Source organism: Miniopterus schreibersii (genome assembly GCF_964146895.1).
Source record: "Miniopterus schreibersii genome assembly, chromosome: 2".
Taxonomy (NCBI): domain Eukaryota; kingdom Metazoa; phylum Chordata; class Mammalia; order Chiroptera; family Miniopteridae; genus Miniopterus; species Miniopterus schreibersii.
The window spans coordinates 123255982-123279861 of record NC_138102.1 but is presented as its reverse complement, the minus strand read 5'-3'; the positions used below and the strand labels follow the sequence as shown (position 1 = coordinate 123279861).

The following is a 23880-nucleotide window of genomic DNA, read 5'->3' as shown; positions in this document are numbered from 1 at the left end:
AGAAGTGGGATCACTGGGTCAAATGGCAGGTCAATTTTTAATCTTTTGAAAAAACTCCCTACTGCTGAAAGACCTTAACTTTAAAGTCAGCAGACATGAACTTGGGTGTTAGCTTTGTCATTTACTAGCTGTGTGACCTTGGGAAAGTTACATAACATCCTAAGATTAAGTTTCCTCATACTTAAGGGAAAGGATAATAATAGCACCTATCCTCATAAAGATGTTGTGAAATTGTATACAAAGCAATTAGCTCAGTGCTAAGCCTGTACATACAACACACTCAACCAAATGGTAGCCACCTGTCTTTAGACATTTCAAAGAGCACCCACCCAATGTTAAGTAAGAAAAGGAAATAAGAATTCTGACCATGTAGCCAGTTTAGTCTAACGCAATCATTTTAGAAGTTTTATGTAAGGATTATAATGCACTGTGCTACATGACTCTAATGCAAGTCCTCTTCTTAAGCACCTCTTAGTTTTCCTTCCTAGCCATACACAGAGTTTTCCTCATAACTCTTTTCCCAAGTGTCATGGTTATCCTTTCTTTGTGATTTCATCTCTGCCCCTACCCCCAAACATATGACCTGACAGTCATCTCATTTCATCTTTATGATTTGACAAATAACTTTGGCTAAAATGGCTTGAATGATAGTTACTATACCAGAGTAGAGTGAATGATAGTCACCACTTGAGGTGACATGAAGATAGAGATAACTGAAGGAACTGCTGTTTTGTGATGAATGTTCTTTAATCGTTTTCTCCTTTATATTCAGATACTTCCACTGATGTTTTTGAGCTGTCAAGCTCTGCCAGGTTGATATTTTTATAAAGCTCTCTCTCTACAATAGAAACTAATTGAGCTCTACTTGCCAGCCTAGTCCAATCTAGTATCCAGCAACAGTTCTGGCTTTATGAATGAGAGAGTTAAGATACTGTATCTTGGAATCCTTTTGTGTACTTTGAAGTTTTAGCATTGCTTCATTAAACGTAGTCTAGAGAAATTATATGCAAAATGGGATTGAAGGTGTAATTCTGTGGGGCGAACTTTCTGCTTTCCATCCCTCCTGTTTGGTAACAAACCATTTACAAATAACCTTGGCTAAAATGGCTTGAATGATAGTTACTATACCAGAGTAGAGTGAATGATAGTCACCACTTGAGGTAACATGAAGGTTTATTCATTCCTTCCTTAACCTAAATTCCTACCAGAAATTAGAGTATGAGACAACAACTTGTGTGCAGGTAGTTGATTTAGGGAAGGGATCCTAGTGAATAAGAGTGGAGAGCTGGGAAACTAAAACTTGGAAGGAAGGAAAGCCAATTCAAGAGTACATTATCAATCTAAGTGTTGCTGTAGGCAACTAGGCCTTGTTTTTCTAGATCATTGATTAGTTGCTTAGAATTCATCTAGAATTGTCTGCCTGAGTGAAGAAGAGCTGGCTATTTATTCACTAGTTTCCATTCCCCATTTTTTAATGTGGCAGATAGACCCTAAGATAACTCCCAATGATCTCTGCCTTCTGGTATTGATATTGTTCTCTAAGCTCCTATCACTGAATGTAGTTAGAGCCTGTGAATTGCTTCCAACAGATAGAATATGGCAAAGGTATTGGGATGCTACTTCCATAATTACATTACATTATATGGCTGATGGGATGGGATACATCACTCCCATCATTATGTTACATTATCTAAGAATCCATCCTGCTAGCAGAATTGTTCTGTTTTACTTTCCTGCTGGCTTTGAAGCAGCAAGCCACTATATTGTGAACTGCCTATTGAGAGGACCATGTGGCAAGGAACTCAGATGGCCTCTAAATGCTGAGGACAGCCTCTGGCAAACAGCCAGCAGAAATCTCTGAAGCTCTCAACCCTACAAATGCAAGGACATTAATTCTGCCAACAACCTGAGCAAGTTTAGAAGCAGGTTCTTCTTCATTCAAGCCTCCAGATGGGAACACAGTTCAGCTGACACATTTAATATAGCCTAGGGAAACCTAAAAGTGGAAACCCCAACTAAGCTGTGCCAAAACTCTTTATCCACAGAAACAGATAATAAATGTGTTTTAAGCTGCTAAGTTTGTGGGATTTGTTATACAGAAATAGAAAACCAATACAGATTTTGGTACCTAGAAGTGGGATGCTATTATAAAAAATATCTAAAAATTTGTCTGTGGCTTCGGAACTGAGCAGTCAGTAGAGGCCAGAAGAATGGTGAAGAGCATGATAGAGAAAGCCTAAATTACCATGTCCATATTATCAATGGAAATATGGATACTGAGGACACTGCTATTGAGGACTCAGAAGGAAGTGAGGAACATGTTAATGGAGACTAGAGGAAAGAGAATCCTTGTTATTTAGTTGCAGAAAACTTAGTGACATTGTCTCCTGCAATTATGTTGAAAGCAGAACTTGTAAGTAACGAACTTGCTTATATAATTAAGGAGTTTACAGGTGAAGTGTTGAAGGTGACAACTGGTTTATTCTTGCTACTTATAGTGAAATGAAAGAAAAGAGAGACAATTTAAGGGAAGAACTGTTAAACAAAAAGGGATCAAGACTTAGTGATTTTGAAAATCTTTATCTTCTCCAGGTGTTAAAAAAATACTAACACTAGGAGATGGCTTCTGAACACTGTCAGGAAAGTCTACTCTAGAGAAAATGCCCAGGGACTAACTCTATAAGCTTTTGTTAAAATATCAAAGAGATTAAAAGGTCTGGGAGCTTAGATTCACAAAGGACCATTTCAATAGATTAAGGGTATGCCTTAGATACTCTCAGTCAAACCATTGGGCCTCTAAAAAATATAAAGGTGCTATTCCTTAGCTTTAGGTTCTCAGCAGGAGCCAAAGATAGAGATGGAATTATTTTGAAACAATATGTGGGTTGTGTGGTTTTTATCTAACGGAATGAACCCCATTGAAATACACAAAGACCCACAAAGTTCTTAAGAAACTTATTTTAGCAGAAACAATGCCAACTTGGAACTGGAAGGACAGAGAGAATACAAAACAAAAGAAGGCTGTCCATCCCCAAACTTTACAGGCAGGAAGTAGGCTGATAAACCTACTCATCTTTGAACACATGCCACCTTCCATGTAAAGGAAGGATGTCTCAGAAGGCTCAACCAAGATCCCAGAGGGCAGAGCCAAGAGCCATGGAAGATTTTTCCCAAGCCAAAGAACCTAATTAAGGAACTTCCAACATTCACTCAATTCTGTTTCAAAACTGCTATGGACCAGAGACACTTTTTTATCTCCATTTTCCCCCTTTTTGTTTTGTTTTTTTTAAATAGCAACTTTTAAATATATATATATCTTTATTGATTTCAGAGAGAGGAAGGGAGAGGGAGAGAGAGAGAGATAGAAACATCAATAATGAGTCATTGATCAGCTGCCTCCTGCATGCCCCCGACTGGAGATCGAACCTGCAACCCGGGCTTGTGCCCTTACTGGGAATCGAACCGAGATCTCCTGGATCCTAGGCCAATGCTCAACCGCTGAGCTACGCATGGCCGGGCCATTTTCCCCCTTTTTGAACTGGAATGTCTATAGCTGTTATCCTACATCGGTCTCACCATTGAATGTTGGGCATATCAGAGGCAGATAACTTGTTTCTTTATTTTCACAGGTCCATAGATGAAGAGTAATTGTACTCAAGAACAATCTCTTTTTCTGAGTCCACTCAAAATTGGCAGCCTTCCAAATCACTCCAAGTGTTGTACGTGATGGTTCACTGTGCTTATTTTTTAGTGGCAGGATGCGTCTCCTTTCATTCTCTCCTCCAGTCTCCCACCAGTACTTTCTATTGACTGAACCTAAACCGAAGCCAATTGGCAAAGTATACTGAGAAATACAGTTTAACCTGGTCATGTTCTGTGACTCAGAGTAGAGCAAGGAAAGGGCTGGGAATAACGGATCTCACAGCAAATTGGTTAATGACCACCACAGAATATGAACATAGAGTGCTTTTGACACCTAGATTTCCTACAACTCAGCCCTAATTTGGTCTATTTCTTTTAAGAAAGATTGATTCCTCCTTCCCATTTCTATCCGGTTTTTGTCAGTGTCTTTTTACCTTTTTGGTCAACCAACATTTGCTTTTCCTTTATTAACTGTCTGATTGAGAGGACCATTGCCTACTATCAAGACAAATAACTAGACCATTTTCCTTTTCACTACTGAATTCCTCTATAACAATAATATAGTCCTTCACTTTTATTTTTTAATCCTCACCCAGGGATATTTTTTCCATTGCTTTTCAGAGAGAGTGGAAGGGAGCAAGAGAGAGATAGAAACAGCAATGAGAGAGACTCATCGATTGGCTGCCTCGCCCTCATGCACCAACAGAGCCGGGGATTGAGCCTGCAGCGGAGGTACGTGCCCTTGGCGGGAATGGAACCGGGGACCCTTCAGTCTGTGGCCGATGCTCTAACCATTGAGCCAAACCAGCTAGGGCAGTCCTGCACTTTTTAATGTCAAACCCTCCCTCTCACATAAACTGTGTTCTTCATTGTCCTTGTCCTTCATCTCTTCACTATACTTTAGCCATGCATGACTAATTTGGGGAACTACAAACCATTTGAACTGACGTACAAATGCTCAGTCCTCAAATTGAAGCACTCCCCAAGGTCTAATCCAACTTATATCAGGGAAACTCTTGCAGACAGGAGACTAAATTTGTAGCTCTTTATTATATCTCATTCCTAAAACCCTCTAAACATTACTCAGTCTCTTCTTGGGCCTTCTTCCCACCACCAAGATAATAAAGCTACAGCTGCTTTCATTTTCTATGGCTATCTCATATTTCACCTGTCTCTCCTCCTCTAAAGCCAAATAAGCACCCTAGTTCCTTACAACCCATACTATCTAGTCCCATTCTAGTGAATGATATAGACTGTGAGGTTAGACCATCTGATCATCTAACTATAGGGAAGATAATTGTAGTTTTATTAACTAGAAAAGGTATGATTCAGAAGAACAAACCTAGGACCTCAGCACTCAAATATACACATTGCAACTAGTGTGGAAGATTCTATTGCCATTAAGCGCAGGCCCCAGCCTGTCTTCTAGAGGCTACCTGGAAGGCAGGGCATCAGAACTCTGAGCCAATAAAGCTATGGTTTGGATCAGGCATTAATAAACCAGGGGATGCAGGTAAACCTAACTTCATCTGATTCTCACATTCTCTGCTGCTTCTGCCCAAGATATATTTGAACAATTTCTGGACAAATGAAACATAGCCATTTTAATTATCTCTTTTTTTAAATCCTCCTCCCAAGGATATATTTTTGTTTGTTTTTTTAATCCTCACCTGAGGACATTTTTTCCATTGCTTTTCAGAGGAAAGGGAGAGAGAGAGAGAAACATTGATGTGAGAGAAACACATCTATTGGTTGCCTCCCTCACACGCCACGGCCAAGGCTGGGGATCAAACCTATAACCAAGGTACGTGCTCTTGGCCGGAATGGAACCTGGGACCATTCAGTTTGAGGGCTGACACTCTAACTACTGAGCAAAATCAGCTTAGACTGTTTTCATTGATTTTTAAAGAGAGGAAGGGAGAGAGACAGAAACATTGATGTGAGAGAGAAACACTAATCTGTTGCCTCCTATACGAGACCTAACCAAACCTGCAACCTAGGTATGTGCCCAGACTGGGTATCGAACCTGCAACTTTTGGTGTATAGGATGATGCGCCAACCAACTGAATCACCCGGCCAGGGCACCATTTTAATTCTTGATTCTGATGCCAGCAATCAGTCTGAAGGCAGGGCAGAATTTTATTTCATTCATACATTCATTGATTAATTTACTTAATCAATGAATTTTCTGCAAATCTATTTCATTTGCTAGAGATGATTGGCTTTTGGCCTTGAAGGGTGACATGATTTGAACAAGTGATATAAGAAAGTAGGTTTTTCAAATTACTATAAGAAATAATAATAGATTTATAGAGTTAAAAAACAATAAGGGAAACTTCTTGGGGAATGGCAAGAAGGTTGCAGATGGCAGACAATGCCAGAAAGGCAGTATAGAGTCAGCTCGTGGAAGTGTTGAATGTCTGGATTTCATTTGGTAAGGGGGAGCTACCATAGATGTCTGAGCAGAGGCAAAGGTTCAGTAATTGAAACATTATTTACTTAATATTTATTAGGCAACTATAGATAAAAAGAATTTAGTGGAGAAAAAAGACTCGAGGCAAGAAGACCAGGTTGGAGGCCTGAACTAGGGTGGTGCCCTAGAAATGGAGATGGGTGGAGATAGGTTTTTAGAGCAGTGAGGAAGTAAGATGAGTGTGTGGTGGTGAGGAAGAAGTGGTTGTCAAAAATGATTCGAGTTTCAAGCATGAGTTACTGGAAGAATGGCGATATTATTCAAAGAAATCAGGAAGTCAAAAAAGAAAGGCTTGTGTGAGGCAAGATGATGAGTTCAGTTCTCTTCCTGTTAGGCATATAAGTGGCTACAATCAAGGAGGAACTAATTTTATAGCCCTTACAAAAACTGAGGATCCTCCATACAGTTTTCCATAGTGGCTGTATCAGTTTACAGTAGCAGTGCACAAGGGTTCCTTTTTCTCCAAATTCTCGACGGCATTTATCTCTTGTTTTTTTGATGACAACAGTTCTAATAGGTGTGAGCCTATTTTGATTTGCATTTCGTTAATGACTAGTGATATTGAACAACTTTTCATGTACTTGTTGACCTTTTGTATATCTTCTTTAGAAAAATGTCTCTTCGGAGACACTTCTCCAAAGAAGATGCACAGAGGGCCAATAAACATATGAAAAGATGCTCAAAGTCACTGTCAGAGAAATGCAAATTAAAACAACGAGATATCACCTCACAGCAGCAAGAGTGGCTATCATCAATAAATCCCCAAATGACAAGTGTCGAAGATGTGGATTAAAGGGAACCCTGGTGGACTGTTGGTGGGAATGCAGATTGGTGCAGCCAATAATGGAAAACAGTATGGAGTTACCTCAAATAATTAGAAGCAAAACTGCCTTATAACCCAGCAAGTCCACTTCTGGGGAAACACAAAACACTAATTCAAAAGAATATATGCACCCCTATGGTCATTGCAATGTTATTTACAATAGCCAATATATGGAAGCAACTCAAGACCCATCAATAGACTAGTAAATAAAAAGCCGTGCTACGTATATACAATGGAATATTACTCGGCCATACAAAAAGAATGAAATCTTACCATTTGCAACAGCATGGATGAACCTGGAGGGTATTATGCTCAGTGAAATAAGTCAGTCAGAGAAAGACAAATACCATATGATTTCACTTAAATTTGGAATCTAAAGAACAAAATAAATGAACAAATAAAATTGGAACTGACTCATAGACACAGAGAGCAGATTGGTGGTTGCCGGAGGGGAGGGGGTGTTGGAGGACTGGGTGAAAAAGGTGAAAGGATTAAGAAGCACAAACGGGTAGTTACAAAATAGTCACAGGGATGTAAAGTACAGCATAGGGAATACAGTCAATAATACTGTAACTACTATGTGTGGTGCCAGTTAGGTACTGGAAATATTGGGGAGGGGGAGAACACTATATAAAGTATGTGATTGTATAACCACTATGCTGTACACCTGAAACCAATACAAAATAATATTGAAACTAAACTGTAATTGAAAAATAAAAATTAAACTAAAAAAAAGTCTATTCAAGCCTTTTGTCCAGTTTTAATTGGATTATTTGCTCTTTTTTTTTTTTTTTTTACTATTGAGTTGTAAGTTCTTCATGTATTTTGAATATTAACCCCTTATCAGATGTAAGGTCTGCAAATATTTCTACACATCTCATTTTGTTTACTCTATGTAAAAAAAGAAAATCTCAAAGAATAAACTGTTATTCTCACTGTATTGGTACATAAGAATCTTTTCTTGTGGAAGCTGAGAACGACTGGATAATTCTGCAGTCAGTCACTCTAACTGAATGTTCTGGGTTTTCCTTCTCCCTGTAGGAATCGATCATGTGTTTCTATGGACATTCAAACGTGATGATAAGAGAAACTCTGATAGGAAAGGTCTTTCTGCTTGGAGTCCAAACTAAGCATGGATCCCACATAAGTAAAGACCCATGACACCTTTTCTGTAACACCACTGAACTTCCCTCGTGCAGTAGCTGAGGACACTACTGTCAATCTCTTCATCCCTATGGTTGAATGTGTGACATTTTGCATTGCAAAAGCATGCCAGTTGTGTAATTTGACAGTTTTCCAAGAAAGTCTCATGGAAAGTCTCAGACTTGAGATGGAATTTCTATAACTGACAGCATTTGTGTAAGTGAAAAAAATGTTTAAAGGTTTATGAGACATAAAGAAAAGCATGATGTGATCATGTCACACAGAGACCCATCTGCCAACAGCATGGAGGGAACTGGAAGGAGATAAGGTTAACTGTTGGGAGCCGGCTATGTGTCTGGACAAGGTCCACGTAGCCTGAGGGCCTGGAGTCAAGGACTCGACCCTCCCCACAAGTTCCCATGAGGAGCGGAGATAAAGAAATTACCAAGGTCTGGGCTCAGGCAGGAGGCAGGGTGTTTACTCCGAAAGAGTGTTTATGCAGCTTTGAAGGAACTAGTTTGTATCACCCTCACCGCATTATCACTTGTTTGTTACTTACTATATAATAAAGGCATTGAGGCCATTTGGGGCTGCTCATTGGAGGGCAGCCCTCCTGATCCCAGAACTTTGTTTGTCTGTTTCATTCCCACCGCTCAAACTCAGGTTTGTTCGACTTTCAGGCTGGTTCCCGACAGTTAACTAGATCCTCAAAGTTCAGACGATAGGCGATGTTGACCAGGAGAATTATAAATTTTGACTATAACTGATTTAAGAAATATTTGGTTTTTAAGAAGGGAAGAAACTGTTTACAAGTAAAGCCACTTAACCTTGCCTAAGTCATGTTCTTGTGCCTTTATTTCAGGCTCCTTCATTCTGTGAAAAGAAAAGGGGAGGAAATCAATGGCTGAGTAACCCAGGGGAACCACAGACCTCATGTTCTCTAAAGAAGAGTAGGAAGAGTAACCCCCAATCAGCACAGCTGAATTGTTCTTCCCTCAATTAGTGTCTGACAAGAATCCTAGAAACTAGGAAAATTTCCTTACTATATTTAATTCAGACCCTTACAAAAACAGAACCTTGTATATTATGAGACAGTTGAATAAAGCATCCTAATCTCCTTTATATGATCACCTATAAAAACCAGAATGGCATTCTGGGTAAGCCCAAGTATCTGCAAAACAAAATTAAAAGAACCTTTATTGAATTTCATATCTATTAATACCTATATATCATACCTAATATCTATATTCTATTTGTTGATTCAATAAATATTTATGAATTCCCTACTATATGCCAGGCACTGGGAATATAGTATTTATAAGACAGATATGATTCTTGACTTTATGGAACTTGTAGTCTCCTGAGGAAAACAGGCATTAAATAAATAATTGCGCTCATTTTTACCTGTATAGCTTTGTAAAAAACGAATAAATATCTTCTGAGGTATTATGCTAGGTGTAGGAGATACAAAAAAAGCTGTCCTCAAGGGAGTGAAAGTTGAATCTACCTGGCTGTGAATGTATTACATTAGTAAAACGTTTCCAGTTGTCACCCTTAATATCCAATAAGGCTGTCTCCTTTGCCTCCTGACATGATTCAACTCAAATCCCCTTTCTGTTCAAATCCCCATCTCCATCCACTTGCACCAATGATAGAATACTATCACTCCTTACCTCTGAAGGCTAATCAGGAGCCTGTGAATTCCTCCACTAAACAGAATTTCTCTGCCATATTGAAACTCGGCTGACATGAAACAGGACAATTCATTCCTGTTTCGGAAAGCAGAGGGCTGCAGTTTCTTTTTTCCGAGGATTTATGGAACCCATAAAATCTGAAAATCTCGTTTTAGAATATGGCACAGCAGAGAACTGAACATAAAGCCCCCGAGTCAGTAGCTTTATGTCCAGGGCTTGTTAACAAGAGTTTTGGATTTTAAAAAATGAATTCCCTCACATTTATCGTTTTGGCCACTTTACGACAATGTAACTAAAGGCAAAGGTAAGCCGATCACACTGCTCTCAAAAAGCGTGAGGGACTATTTCTGAGTCGTCAGACAAGTGGAGTAAGAACTTACATCTCTCCAGTCTACACCTCTAAAAATAGACTAGGAAGGTCTCAAAGCACATATTTCTCCACTGAAGTATATATAACGCTTTTAGATTTCCGAGTCCTAATTTTGGAGCTGTATGGTCATTCTTCGAACCTATTAGCAGACAATCATTATTACAAGAAATCCAAATGCCAGCCTGGTAATAGTTCTACTAAAACTGCAGCAATTTGAGATACATTACTTTTATGTAATAATTTTAATAATGAATAGCTTTCTTAAAATTCTCTTGGGCTCCTCCAACTAAAAGAAAAGAAAAATATAAAACTCAAATAGCTTTTCCTAAAAGATTCCATGGTCTCCCAAATTTCAAAATGTGTATTTAAGTAAAATAATTTTCAAACAAGTATTTCATGAAATGCCTTTTTTTAAAAAAAGGAATTCAGAGAAAAGAGGCATATGCATGGTGTACTGGTAAACCGGTTTTCTAAACAACAAAACAAAATTTTGATTTAATTTTTTTTTTTTTCAGTATAAATACTTCTACCATGGCCAATTTCAAAATCACTGAACATAGATTTGGGAAGAGATGTGCTCTCATGAGCCTGTGTAAGTCAATTCCAGCACAGCCTGTCTGTTGCCTAGGAAGGGGGGGGGATAAATATTAATATATTTTCTGTTAAAGAATTCAAAGACTACATCCTCTCTGACATAATTGCCAGAAAATACAGTTTTTGAAGTGATACTTATGTTTGGTTTTATTTCTTTATAAAACTAAAGATTCCTTTTATAAACCTTTTCAATGCTGCACACTTTGATGTGATTTAGTTTTAAATATGGCAATCAATTTTCTCTAATGAGAAGTATAGATAAAGATGTAAATGTTTGTTAGTAAGACAATAATATTAAAAAGATTTGTGTTACTCATCTTGGCAGTAATGCTTCTATTCCATTGGATCAGGTAAATTTATTGTACTCTACATAACTTTCCACCAGATGGCAGGCATTTCACAGCAACCTTACAAATAAGGCACATCATTTCTGCAAAACTGAACAATTTTTGAAGATGCTAAAGGAAATAAAACACATCTGATCAAACAAAAACAAATGCAGAAGAACATTCACAACTTGAATTGTACCCTTATTCCCCCCCCCTTCAGCACACACCTCTCATTGGGGTTCTAGAGGACTTTATCCAACTGCTCTTTCCTGATATTTTCATTCATGGAAACATCTGCATTTGAAGATGGCTGAAACTGAACTTCTGATCTTTCCCTCTCCTTCAATTATACTTCTCTTTAAGCCTTTACTTCCAGCTGCTCATTCCAGAACTGTGGAAACCATCCCTGATAATTTTACTTTTCTTATCTTCTATAGCTAATCCATCATCAAATCCTCTTGATGTGAAGGCCTGGGGAGGAGGCGGGAGTGGAGAGGAGGGGGTCAGAAGGAAGGAGTCAGTGGGAGGGGGAATGAAACATCTGTAATACTTTCAACAATAAAGAAATTTTTAAAAATCCTATTGATTCTTGTCTATCACCTTTCCTTGGGATTACTGCGCCATAGCCTCCTAACTCACCTCCTTTCTTCAATTTTCTACCAAAAGAAACAGCATTGTTTAAAAACCATAAATCAGAACATGCTGTTCTTTTGTTTAAATCCTTCAATGGCTTCCATCAATTTAAAGAAAATTTTTTTTCTTTCACTGTTGACTTTTTTCTTTAAAGTCATTAACTTTTTACTTCATGTAGTAAAGTCTCAGAATAAATTAATAAATATGAGTAAATAAAAGCAAAAGCAATTAGACTACAATACCCGACTGGATACAGCTACTTGATTCTATAGTGTAGTGCAGAAGCTCTCAACAGAAAATAAGCTGCTACTTTAGTGCCCTCAGGGTCATAATCTACATTCCACTACCACAGGAAAATTATCTGCCTATCTACCCCAGGGGGGTTAAAGACAGATTTTAGGATTTTATTTTGAAGGTATATAAGTCTCTTGACAGGAATTTTGGGATGATGATTAGATCTGAAGACAGTAATATTAAGTGTTTTTGACCACAAAATATTGAACTAAATCTGCCTCAGCCTCCTGAAAGGATTCTTCATTGTTTCAGTTATCTATAGCTGTGTAACAAACCACCGCAATGCATATAGAACAAGAGTTTATTTTTTCATTATTACCTCTCATGGTTCTGTGGGCTGACGGGGGCTCCACTAAACACAATCTCCTGTGGTTTCAGTAAAACTGTGCCTGAGTCATTTGGAGGCTCCCCCATCCACCTGTGTACAGGGATGTGGGCTATTGGCTGGGACCTTGGCCAGAACATGTACCCATAGCCTTTCTGTGTGGCCTGAAATTCCTCAAAATGACTTACCAATGTGGGAGCATAAAGGTCTAGCCATCTTGACCCAAGCTGGGACAGCTCTGAAGGGTCATTCCAGCTCCAGAGCTCCCTGTGGCATCATCCAAGGCTGTCATTGGGACTGAATCGCAGCTGGACTTCTCTCTCTGTCCATTTCTGCTCCCTTTCCTTCCCCTTTCCTCCCTTTCCCTTCCCTTCCCGCCCTTCCTCTTCCACAGGTACTAATCCCAAGACACTCCTTAATGAACTCCATGTGCACTAACTCAGTCTTAGAGCAGGCTCCTGGGGAACCAGCTTGCAAGAGCGTGGGAACTGTAAATTCAGTAGGAAAAGCTTGCTAGTGAGAGCTAAATGAGCTGTACATAGGAGGGCAGCCAATACTGGTGCCAGAATGTCCTTTTGGACCGTGTGTGTGTGTGTGTGTGTGTGTGTGTGTATTGGGATATTGGATAGAGGAAGGACATTCACTTTGGGGACTTATTTTGAAGTTGCTTATGTACAAGTACACTATGACTTAGACTGTATATTTTTTTGTGGGGCTTGATTGAGTGCTGGCGATATGGGGATGTGAATAAGTCTCTGCATGCACGTCCACGTCCACCACCTCACCCTAGCCACACTTAGGATGGCCATCAAAGTTTGGCTGGCAGAGTTGGGGCATCCTCCAGAAAGTCTTGTAAAGCACTCAGGTACTTAGCATTGTGGTCGGTGTTTCGTGGCCAAAGATGAGCAAGAGCGTAACCATGGGGCAGAAGCAGAGCCTGCAGTGGCAGGGCTGATGGAGGGCGCAGGAACCAGCGCACTCAGTGCCTAATCTAAGAATATCCTGCAGGAAGATTCACTTAATGACTTTGATAAGTTAGGTAGAGCTTGTCTGGGAATCAACCAAAACTCGGAGCTTCAAAACCTGTTATTTCTCAAATGTTAGCATGGCTTACTCCCTTCATTCCCTTTAGATTTTTGTGAAGTACTACCTTTACAAAAACACATCCTTGACTAGTCACTCCACTTAAACAAGCACCTCTTTCATTCTCTCTCTTTACACCGCTTTTGTTTTTTATATTGCTTATTACCACCTCACAGTTTTATGTATTTACTTGTTTATTGACTATCTCCCAGTAGAATGTAATCTCTGGAAGGAGAAGAAACTTGCCCATTTTTTTGATCACTACATGCCAAGCACCAGACAACAGCAAGAACTTGATATTTGTTGATTGAATAAATGGGTATTTTCTTGAGTACTCAAAATTTCTCCAATTCTCTATATTTTGGTAGAATCCCAAACATTCCCATAGATGAAAAGCATAGGCAATAGCAATTTTTTACTGAATGATTCCTAAATGTTTTTTTATTTCATATCTGTGGAATTAAGAAAACAGATTACTCAGAAATAATAGGTAGAAGAAATAGATCACTCTGGTAAAAATCAGACATCAGTACTCACACTGGCACATCGAAAAATGCCTCTTCTCCCCCATTTCTCTCCCTTGGCTCTCCTCATTAAACAAGATAAGGTCAATGCTTCCCAGTGCCTATTAGCGTGAAATAATCTTCAGTGGATAGTTCATGTGGGTCAAAATTACACCTTAGCATATGAAGTTGTATCTTCCAAATAAATCAGCTGAAATGGGAACATTACTTTGAGTGAGGCTGCACTAAAAACCAAACCATCACAAATAAGCCTGAAACATATTGACACAGACACATTATAGGGTAGTGCAACTTTATCCGTGAAAGATACACATGCAATCACCTGAGACTAGAGTCATTTTGCAAGAATTTGCCTATGAGTCGGAGAGGCATCCACAGAGTATCTGCTGTGCCCAGTCCTCCAGTTTCCTGGGAGCTGCCTTCTTTCTCTGTATTCTGGGACTTGGTGCTCACCTTCCTGCTCTCTATAAAATATATTCTTCCAAAACGGTGATGCTCTTCCCCTCTCTCAGGGATAAGACACTCAGCCCGGGATCCAGCCCGACATCTGGAGGAGAATGGCGACTTGGGGAGGAGGCGCGGGCCCGGGATGGAGAGCCTCTCCTGGTTTCCCAGCGGTGCTCCGGGCCCTGGTTCCCGCTGACTACCGAGGACCTGCCACATCTCTGCCCTTGGGCCCCGTGAGACAGTCTCATTCCTCACAATAAAGTCCCCCTTTCCTCTTTCACGCAGCTCAGTTGGGTCTCTATCAATTGTCACCAAACATCCTAACAAATGTGCTTTTCTTTAGAAGTTTAGGCGTCTCGGGCCTACCCTTTTCTCTCTACCCGCCCCCGAACATTTTCTGAAAAGCAAAGAGGAGGCTTTCTTTTCCCCTTACAGAGAAGCAGACAGTGTTCGGCAGCACAAAGGTATTTCTTATACACACGCAGAAATATATAACCCTGTACTGTTTTCTGTTATTATAAAACTCTCTTTGAAAGATATTTGCACAAAGGAGTATTTTAAAGAGAGCCAGGCTTGAGGAGAGCTTGTTGCTGGGTCCTCCGAGAAGTTCCTCCAACAGTCAGCAATTCTAACTGGTTATCTTAATAATTTGCTCCCTTAGTAATTGCATTAAAGCTGACATCTTTCCTTTTCAAAAAGTAATTAAATGTTTGTGAGGTTTCTTTGTTAAGCTAGAAGAAGAGTTTTTAGAATGCCTTTTCCCCTTTGTGCACTATAAATAACATACCCACCACTCCCAGCTTTTTTATTCAGACAAATGGGTGAGAGCTTTTGTCTCTTGAATGGGAGCCAGTCGGGGTTGCAACTACTTCCCATTTTAAACCCATTCTTATTGCTATCACCCAATTTATTTTCATTAACTGATCTCCTACTACTGGTATAAGTATTTGAATTCCATGGGTCTTTATTTTCTATTACTTCCCAAACAATATTAAAAGATGAGGGTTGTCGTCTCTGTAGCATAAACTTACTGCTTATCAGAGTCCTAGGGGGCTGAGCTTGAATGCTGGTGGAAGAAAAAATAATTTGATTTCTGTGGTCTCTTAGGGATGCAGAAAGCACTCTGTAAAATCATTTTGTGAGAAAAGCAAGCTCAGTTTTGGGTGCATGCTGAGATATTTATCTTATCTTGTGTGCTTGAATGGCATCTCTTGAATTTGAGAGATCTGCTTGGTTCTGTGGTTGTTCGATACATAGTCCAGGCCCGGCCAACACAAAGTAAAGAAGGGGGCTGATGATTTGGGGTCTTGTATTTTTACTGAAACCGGGCTGGGGTGTCCCTTAAACTAAAGCTGCCCAGGGGGTTTCTCAAATGCTTATGTTTTTGCCATATTTTTCTGAAGAACAGGCTTTGCCTTCTCTCTCCTTCATTACTCTTGATCCATACTAGGTTGTCTATCTATCGCAATTAAGGCACAGAGCTGTTGTATGTGGGGAGATCTTGGCGCACACATTATATACACAAAAGCAGCCTGATTCACAGACTCTTATTTCTTCATAGTCTTCCAGTCCATGTAGAGAACTCTCTCTTCCTGATTTCATAGAAAGTGAGATTTCTTTCCTTCATTGTTTTTCTATGTTAACTTCTGGGTTCAGAATGAAGTTTATTTATGACAGTTTGTAACCCCTGTATATTTATATCCCTTTACTCTCTCACTCATTGAAGCTCCTCTTAATCAGCTCCTCTTTTTCCTGGGCCTGTGGGCTCTAGATAATTCCTTTTATTTTTTTTCCCTCTTTAAAAAGAACTTCCCAATTGTTGGATTCTCAAGGCCACACACCTAGTAGATGAGGAAGCAAGAATTCAAAACGGGGCAGGCTTTCTAGAACCTGGAGTGTTAGTCACTGTGCTGTATTCCTAAAGGATGAACCTGGGGTCGGGATGAAGCCCAGGACTGCAGATGAGAGAGGCTCCAGGGCGGTTGTTCCAAACGCCAGTTCAAGGTGGCCTTTGAGAGTGAGTGGGGTAACATAGTCAGACTGGCTTAAAAACAACAACAACCCAAAGCCACGGACAGTGTGGATACAGTTTTTGTTTCATCTCTGTCTTGTAGTAAGTATTAATCGTGGTATAATATGAACCTTAATTTCCATCCCAAATCTTTTTCATACTTTCTTCTGCTAGACCTTAGAGAACTAGTAAAAATAGAATATTCCAGATAACCTATTTTTCTGAGTTCCCAAAGTAGAGCATGCAGATTGGTACCCTCTCCCCAATTTTGTACAACGCCCTTGAGCATGCAAACACACACACACACACACACACACACACACACACACACACACACACACACAGAAATCCATTTTCTATATGACACATGATATAATTAGCTCTGTAAAAACTACCAAAGCACAAACTTTTCTCATTTTTAGATCTTTCCCTCCCAGGTCTTCCCAGGTCTTCCTTATTTCTTTTAATAATACTTATGTGCCTGTTTCAGTTACAACTGCTCTGTAACAAACTACCTCCAACTTAGTGGAGTAACACAACAGAAATCATTTGACTATGCTTATGGTGTCTGTGAGTCAGGCTTCAGGGTCTTTGATGCTGGTGATGGCTGACAGTGACTGAAGCCGTAACAGCAGATCGAGGCAGGGGCAAGGAGGACTGAAGGGACTGGAGGCTGGATGCGCATCTCCCCCTCTTCATGTGGTCTCGGGGCTTCTCCATACGGTCTTTCTGTGTGAGTTAGTTTGGGTGCTCTCACAGCTTTATGGCCTCAGGATACCTGGACAGCTTATATGGCAGTTCAGGGCTATAAAAGAGAGTGTTCCTTTCCAGCCAAGAACACAGTAGCTGCATCACCTTTAATGACCAACCTCAGAAGTATCCTGTAGGTTTCAAGCAAGTCTGAAGCCTGCTCACATCTACTATCCCACTGTTTTCTGCCACTCTGTTGGTAATAGAGTAATGATGGAATAATATTTACCAAAAAAGCTCCAAACACAAACTTAAAGGTCATGTAGTTCTTTAATTTTTTTAAAATGTAAACTCTAACAATTTTAAACTTTATTTTTAATAATCATATATGTTTTTGCCAAAACTACCCAATAATTATTATTTTCAAGGAGTTGATGGTTTAGATGCAACAGGATAACTAAACACATGAGAAAAAGGCCAAGCATAGACCCACATGATAAATAAGTGCTGAAGGGAAGGGCAGCTCAGGGAACCGTTAGTCAGAAGCCTCTGCGGGTGGTATGATCTTTAAACTTTCCTTTAAGTGAGTGGCTCAGTTAGAGAGATGGAATGAAGAATGTACTTCACACAGACATGGGACGACGGGATCTAGACTCAGAATAGAAATAAGAAAATCATGAATGGCTGAGGGTGAAAAGATGAGATCGACTCACACCAAAGTCTATATCAGTCTGAGAAGGAAGAAGAGGCAGAGATCCAATAGCCAAGTCCTAATTTTCCGGAACACTAAGAAACAGATTTGTTAGGAGTAAGAAGCACATGGGCCTGGGGTTCAGGAACCAAAAAGTGCCAAATTGTATGGCAGTGATGATTAAATGTTCTAGCTTTGCCATTGGACTGACCTGGACTTAAATCCCAGGCCTTCTGCCCACTAGCTATGTTACTTCAGGAATGTACTAACCTTTCTCAGATTTTGTTTCCTCACCTACCTCATAGGCTCACTGTGAAGATTAAATAACATGTTTGTAAAGTATTCAGGGCTGTGGCTGGCACACAGTAAGTACTGAGTAAATGGTAGCTCTAGTAGCTTTTATTACTGTCTTCATGGAAATCCCAAAGTGTTTGAAGATGAGCTTTCCCCCCCATCTCCATAGCAAATCATTGGGGAAATGTCTCCCAACTTGTGAACTTTTGTCCCTGTTATTATTAACTAGCATTCATGTAACTTAATATTATCGAATGGCTTAACAATAATTTATTTGTAACTTTCATGCCACTCCTGATAGAAGGCAGGTGCTACAGCAAAACAGAATTAAGGAGAGCATGATTAGAAGAGCCTGTTAATGAGATAACTAATTTTAGTTACTCAAAGTATGGATCTGAATGCTCAACTAAAACCGAGGGCTGGCGACTGAGTGGGCTGTTCTCCTTCCATTACACTCCTCATCTGTTATGCATGAGCTATTCCTTCAGAGGAAGGCCTGGAATTGCTTTGTTTCCATGTAAGAATTCTACAATATTCAACTGGTGTCCTGAAATCTTTGCAAGGTGTTACATGCTATTCCAAAGATTTATAAGCGCTACGGACTGAATGTTTGTGTCCCTCCAAAATTCGTATGTTGAAGCCCTAACCCTATGCAATGATATTTGGGGATGTGTCGTTTGGAAGATAATTAGGTTTAGATGAAGTCATGAGGTGAGGTTCTCATGATGGGATTAGTGCCCTTATAAGAAGAGAACAGAGAGCTTCCTTCTCTAATTCCCCATATGAGGATATAGCAAGAAAGCAACCGTCTACAAATCAGAGGGTCCCCACCAGACACTGAATCTGCTGGCACCTTGATCTTGGACTTCCCATCCTCCAGAACTGTGAGAAATCAACACCTGTTGTTTTTATAATATTTTAATGGCCCCTATTGACTAAGACAATAAGGAAATTGAATACTTGGATTTAGAAATGCATTTCCCATAGAAAACCTGATTTAAATAATAATTCACTTCTGCGGGGAAACCCACTAACTGAATCTGTAATGTAGTTTAAGCTTCAAATATTTTAAAATGTAAAAGTATTTTTCAAACTGTTGCAATATTGTTTCTTAAACCAAACAGGAAAAATAAGGCATTAGTCTATCAAATAGGACTCAGTTCTCTAGTCTGTTGTGTGAATCTGACCAGATAATTTACCTCTCCAGCCCTCAATTTCTTCATTTGTAAAATGAAAGGGTAGGAAAGGTTTCAGTAAAAGCATGTTTTAAAAATATTTCCTTCCTATCCCTGTACCCACTAAGAGGAACTGAAAGAAGCTCATTAGAGAAGTGAACTCTAGACTGAAACTAAGGCAGGCCCTAACCTCATACTACAAACCCTGAAGAACACTATCAACAAAGAACATCACTTGAAGTAAGTGAGCCAAGAAGCCAGACTCTTGCAGGGTTCTCTTGCTCCTGGACTGATGCAAACTATGGAGGTGAGATTGAGGCACCTCTAATTCTATCCAGTTTAGAGAAATGAGGATTTCAAAGCATGGCTGGGCTTTCGGAAAGATAGTAAACCTCCTGTTTTGAATCATTTTCTTGCTAAAGGTCACCAGGAGATAATATCATGTCCAGAAGTTCCACTTCGGATAAATTAGAGATTTCAGGCTGGTTAGAAGAGAAGCCTTAATCCTGATTTTGCAAAAACACTTTACATTAGACAGAGGGAATGTCAAAGGTCACTATCAAAGACTTGAGGAGAGGACACTGATGAAATTATGGGGCCAGCAATCCCTAAGTACCCCTTGGCTCTGCCATTGCCAAAAATAATGGGACATGCCCTAGCTGGTTTGGCTTAGTGGTTAGAGTGACAGCCCAAGGACTGAAGGGTCTCCTGCATGTGCAGCAGTTGCCGCTGGATCTCGGGCCCAGTCGCATCGATGTTTCTATCTCTCTCTCTCTCTCTCTCCCCCTTCCACTCTCTCTGAAAAGCAATGGAAAAAATATCCTCCGATGAGGATTAAAAATGCTCCATTTTGGGGTGGTGCCTATATAGCCCACGACCATTCGTAGATTAGAAGTTGAAAAGTAATACCTGTGGGTTAGACTTGCCTCAAAGATAGGTTTTGTTTGGCCTTGTGTCAGGGGTCCCCAAGACTACCCCCAGGTTCAGTGATTCACTAGGAGGAATTGCAGGACTGACCATGTAGTTATACTCATGGCAATGGATTTATTATGGCAAAGGATACAAAACTGAATCAGCAAAGGGAGAAGCATATGTGGCAAAGTACAAGTTAAACCAGGTGCAATTTTCAAGGGTCCCACGGATGCACACAGGACATGCTCAGTTGCCCCAGCAATAAGCAGTGACGACACATGTAAAATGCTGCCAGCCAAGAAGCTTGTTAGACACCCAGCACCCAGGTCTTTATCAGCAACTGGCCACGTAAGCGGGCTCTGCTGGGCACACACCAAAATTCCAGACTCCCGGGGGGAAGCAGGTGCTCAGTATAAACCACGTTGTTTGTACAAACAGTTTAGGCTCTGTGAGTCACTCTTATCAGTTCTTAGAATGGTGGGAACTTTCCTCAGTCCAAGTTTCCAGATGCCAGCCAAGGGTCAGACTTGTGAGAAGGCCTTTCTAAGAATAAGCAGTTAGGCCTGCTGTGTTAACCCCTTTTTGCACAGGCCTACACAGGGTTTGCCCATGTAGTTTTTTCTTTTGTTTTTGTTTTTTGTTTGTTTGTTACTTAGTTGCTACCCTTCAAAAAATAAGAATTAAGAAATTTCATTCAGGATTTCCAGCTTCTTGTGAAAAGTCAGATATTGTGGCAAAAATAGATCTATATTCCCACATGACAACAATTGATAGTTCCTTTTAAGTAAGATTTAAATTCCTTTAAATTCACCCTGGTTTCCACACTAAGTACCAATTGCCATTTTATTTTTTAAATTTTATTTATTTAATTTTTTTATTTTAAGTTGTTTATTGTAAGATAATTTACAAATATCTTGCTGTCTTTAGTCATTTAAACAATGGACCAATAATTTCTTCTGACCAGGGCAGCAATAAGCTAAAAACAAAATCAGCTGGCTGAATTTTCCTTCCTTACCTCTTGTCTGAGGACAAAACTTGATTTTCATTAATCCAGAGCTGCAGCACCAGAGATGATTTCAATTAACTCCTTTGTGATGACAACTTGGTGGGTGTGGTTGAAGGTCAAAGTTAATTTGTCAATCATCGAAGAAGCATTCTTGCTCGCATTGTCCATGGCAGTCATCCTGGCACTTTGCTCACTCCTGGTGGATTTCTTCAGAGAATAGTAGATGATGTTGGTCAGAGTATATTCCTGGTAATTCTGCAGCATCTCAACATCAATGTCATCATAGATACTCAGGCTCTCATCACTTGCAATGTGATGAGAAAAGATGGGCTTTTCTCCTGTCTTGTAGGAGGTGACAGACCTGAATCGATTAAAGATGATAGATCCTTCATCAAATTCATATCCAGAATTTAGTAATTCCAGGGCAATGGCTGACACATCTCCAAAAGTAGGGGGTTTTCTTCCCGCTTATTTGAATGTCAACAGAAACTGGTCAGAATGAGTCCTATGAAGTATACCCCTAATTTTATCACCAGTTCCAACAATCTTAACTTCTTTCCCGGCTGCTGTGAGTGTAGCCACCCCACTTTTCATCTGTTTAGCAACAGAGGAATGGATAGCACCACAAAGCTGAGGACACATCGATAAGGAGCTGTTTTTTCTTGTCTTCAGGCACCTTAATACCAGCCTTTTCATACAGAGCCAAAGATCCCACTCCATACACTCGAGCTGGTTTCAGCCCTATCTCGGCTAGGGCATATTTTGCTGCTGCTACCACTTTCATTGTCTTGGTAATTTTCTGGATGTTTTTGATTTACTTCAGTTGCCTTGTAATATCTTTCAAAGTTGCCGTATTTCAAACTTGGATCCATTGCGGCTGCAAGGCCCAGGCCGAGACCCCCATGACACCTGCCTGAGAAAACACGGTGGTACTGGCTCTGCTGAAGGTGGGCAGACACATTTTATTTTTTAAAAGTATATCTTTATTGAAATCAGAGACAGGAAGAGAGAGGGAGAGAGAGAGTTGAAACAGCATTGATCGGCCGCCTCCTGCACGCCCCTGACTGGGGATGGAGCCCGCAACCCGGGCATGTGCCCTGACCGGGAATCGAACCGCAATCTCCTGGTCGATGCTCAACCACTGAGCCACGCCTGGCCGGGCCCAATTGCCATTTAATATCATGCTTTTGTGACTCTGGCTATGGGCTTCTTGAACCAGTAGTGGCCAAGCGCCCAGAGGACAAGAGAAAGAAGCAGGCATGTGGAATGTCACAGTCACAATAATTAACAATAATGCAAAAGGGTCACATTTATGAATTCCTGCTGTTAGGTCCTCAGAAATGCCTAGAATCCAAAACTGCACTTCCTAGTACAACAATTACATGTGGGTATTCTTCTATTGATATGACAACACTTTTATTGCTATGTACAGTCCCTCCTATTTAAGTTAGCTTGAATCAGTCTTTGTTCCTACCCACCTAGAGACCACTGACTCAATAGTGATAATGATAGGGGCACTTACAACCATCCAAAGATTGAGCAGTTGAATTAATCTGAAATATAATTATACTACTTATAAAATTATAGAACATATACTTATGTGAGCAAGAATTTAAGTTTCTTTTTTCCTTAAGTTTCTTTCTCCTAGGCCTTTGCTCCCGTACACTCCCCTTGATCCCAGACAAAGCAATTAAGGAGGTGATGCAGCTGTGAACTGTGAGTCAAGGTATCATCATTATCTAGACTACCAAGATGCATGGTCAGGCCTACCCAACAATGAGTCAAGATATCACCTCATTGAGATATCGCCAAGAACAAAAGAATGACGTCTGTGGACTTCCAGGACTGCATGTAGCTGCATTCCATTCCCAGACTCAGTTTGCCCCTTTTTCCTATATAACCCTATCCCTCAAGACAGCTTTTGGATGCTCATATGCTCCTGAGCATCCTGTCTTCTGAGTTGGCTGGCCTTCTCAATAAACCCCTTATATGATTCAACCCTGTCTCTGTTGAATTGGACACAGTGACAGGCAGCCTGAACCCCACCAGGGTTTCCTGGTAACAATAATACAAATAAAACTTTACATATATTGTCAGTTGTACTTTGCAAATCTAAGTCATTGTTATTATCATCACCACTAAGACTTGTTAGAGTGGACTAAAATATGTCAACAGAAAGGTAAATCTTGTTAAAGGACATACATCCAATGAATATTCAAGTAGTTCTACATATCAATGTACCTACTTATTTACTAACTCAAATGTCTACTGAACACCTACTGTGTGACAATATAATGTTGGATAACGAAAAATTTCATCTTTATATTCCTAGCATCTAGAAAAGTACCAGGCAGAGTTTGCATTCATTGAATGACTCCTCACTTCATAAATGTCACCTATGAGGTGATCTAGAAACCCAAGGATAGAGATAGTGAAGACAATTTTACTCGGGATAAAAGAGGGGAAAATGCAAGTGATATTATTGCCAGAGCATGCTATATGCTACCTAACCAGACAGACATTCTAGATGCTGTTTTTCTAATTCCAGTTACAAAACTGGCACAGAAGCAAGTTACACAGAAGGAACTGTAACTCTTTCAATGTCTATTAAAGGTTCCAGTCTAATAAAAGCAGAGAATTTGAAAAATTCTGTACTTGCCTTCTTGATAATTTTATTACTCAGAAGACTGAGGAAGCAATTAGGGAACTTATACTATAGACTTGACT

The 23880-nt window shown here is 40.0% G+C and overlaps 1 protein-coding gene and 1 pseudogene across 7 annotated transcripts in view; both read right to left on the bottom strand.

The window, feature by feature from the left end:
• Positions 1-23880, bottom strand: part of OSBPL8 (oxysterol binding protein like 8) — a 211050-nt gene that overhangs the window by 170779 nt on the left and 16391 nt on the right. The window lies entirely within an intron of this gene.
• On the bottom strand, positions 21110-22019 carry LOC308553257 (ATP synthase subunit gamma, mitochondrial pseudogene; annotated as a pseudogene). The gene has a single exon. The product of its transcript is annotated as an ATP synthase subunit gamma, mitochondrial pseudogene (transcript).